This window comes from Pygocentrus nattereri, chromosome 23 (assembly GCF_015220715.1).
Source record: "Pygocentrus nattereri isolate fPygNat1 chromosome 23, fPygNat1.pri, whole genome shotgun sequence".
Taxonomy (NCBI): Eukaryota; Metazoa; Chordata; class Actinopteri; order Characiformes; family Serrasalmidae; genus Pygocentrus; species Pygocentrus nattereri.
The window spans coordinates 3799845-3802344 of NC_051233.1; the positions used below are offsets into that span (position 1 = coordinate 3799845).

General features: G+C 39.6%; 1 protein-coding gene across 2 annotated transcripts in view; it reads left to right on the plus strand.

Moving 5' to 3' along the window:
* The window catches only part of dcc (DCC netrin 1 receptor), a 419056-nt gene that overhangs the window by 384928 nt on the left and 31628 nt on the right, over positions 1 to 2500 (plus strand). The gene's annotated exons all lie outside the window — the stretch shown is intronic.

Genomic DNA, 2500 nt, shown 5'->3' on the forward strand with positions numbered 1-2500 from the left:
AGAAAACAATTTCCGTCCATTTCTATTGAACGAGGTGGTTATTCCTGTAAATTATCCTTTAAATAGAAGAATAATATCTATATCAACTGTATCCGATTACATTCCCTATCGGAAGGTTTAAGTACGCTTAAGTACTGGACCTCACGTGATGCTGGTTGTCATGGTAACATCTACACCAAGTGGTTCTCTACGTATCGTGTCATTTTCGTGTCAGGTTACTTGTCGTGAGCATGTAAACGGAGATTTTCCATCAGATCGTTGAGTAGAGTGAGCAAACACCTGTATTCAATCAGATCGGCAAACATCTCTGCATGTTAAAACAGCCAGTAATGTTAGCTATCTGGCTTCTTTCTGTATTAGCCAGGTCGTGGGGACATTTCAGACCATCCCCTTTTCAAATATCCACACAAAGCAATTGCAGTCTTTTAAAAGTTTTCCAGACTCAGCATCACAGATGACATGTCTACTTTTGTGACTCATCCTTCCAACCCCATGAGACGTATTTCATAGGTATTATATCTTTTTTGTAAAATCCTATTTTATGTATTACTAAGAAATGATGCAATGCATCTATTCAGGCTTCTCTTTGCTGTATAACTCTGGGGGATAAAGCCACAGGCTTATGTTAGTCAGTAGATATACAGTAAAGCGCCTCTCTCGAACTTGTTGTAGCAGTTGAATAGGCCTCCACAGCTCCTTGGCCAGATATCTCCTGTGACTAACACATCAGATAGAGAGCTTAACGAGACACAGTCTGTCGTCCGGTCTGTTCCAAACACTCATCAGTCACAGCACAAGACTAAAGGGACCGGGACCTCTGCTGCCACGGCCGGGGAAACAAAGACACACGTGCGCACACTGTAAACCAACAGCAGACGCACTGGAACACAGCGGCCTGCTGTTCAGAGCGCTGAGGCTCAGAGAGGGGATAAATAAGGAGTGATAAGGAGGTGTACCCACAGCGCTGGCTAGTCTGTGACGGCATGGTCTGGAGCCTGCGAGAGAGAGAGAGAGAGGCGGATGGACAAGTGAGAATGAGCGTCAGATCATCCCTGAGTGTACGAGCTGATCTGGAATAATGGCTTATTCTGGTATTCATTCATATGACAGGCAAACACTGACTTCAGATCAGCCAAAAGTGAACAGTAGTGTTGCTGATCAGTACGGTAGTTCTGATAAGAAAGACCTTTCACTGGAGAGATATGGACCAAAGCTGATTCAATCTATGAAAACGTCCACTTTTTTTTTTGTCCCTAGTATTTACAGACATATTACACTCGAAAAACATGTTAGGATTACAATTCATTTATATTTTACAATAAAATAATACGTTATTTTAACAATTACACCTCCCTGAGCCTCAATTTAGCAACACTCGTTTATAAATCAATCATATTGAATTCCAAGCACCACAGAAGAGCTCGTCCTCACAGTCGTATGCGAAGGCTGAGGACATATTTTGAGGTAAAAATACCTAATTTAACTGCACTAATCTCTACATGAATATGAAATATATGATTTAAATGACAAAGAAAATAACAGCCAAATAAATATTATAAAATATTTAATAAAAGTTCCCCAGGTGTCGAGTCACTGGTGTCACTGTGTAATAAAAAATCTCTTATTTTGAAATAAAAGTCACGCCGATGACGTCACTCGACCTCCTTTCACCCGTTTTCTGAGGATCTATGAAGAAAAGCTCGTGGTGAGTCCACTGCGTTTCTCAGTTCTCAGAGATTCTCTCATTCAGCTCATGATCTCCTATGAAGCTTCTAGCTGACGTCACTGGTGTGACCGACTTTATTCTGAGGTAACTGTGAAACAATTGAACACAAATGGAATAAATTCCATATTTTAATGGATGTTTCATGATTGACAGTGTGTAGTTTGATGCTCTGTAAAACTCATTGTTCATTAAAACCGTCTCTGGTGTTTCCTTTATTATGTGTAACACCGATGACGATCAGTAACACCAGTGACTCCTGATGGGCATTTCTGTAGAACGACGCATCTCTATGAAATGGCAGGCATGCATTACACACATTAAACCTCCTAAAAATGTTCATCTAGCACAGAGGATATAGCAATATTTATCATTATGCAAAGTATATTCATTTATACAGAATGTTTCATACACAAACACGGTTGAATACGCTTCACAAATGAAAGCAAAGTAAAAACATCAAAAGGAAAAATAAAGAGCAGCACTTGAGGAACAAAAAAACAACATTTTAAAAAGGTCCTTAAACGATTGTAATAAACTACATCACAACACGCTTTCCTGAGCATATTGTGGATACTGTCAGTTTCAGGATAATCTATTGATGGAGATGTGAACATCGTTGTTCAGGTGATTTCATGTGAATTGGTTCATTGTACGCTGTTAGAACTGAAGGTTCTGTGCAGGTACGTTTTTCATTTGTCAAGGTATAAACTATGTAAATGTTCCCTCAGAGGTCCAGCAGTGCTTTAAAGGTCCGATTGTGAACCTTAAATAAGT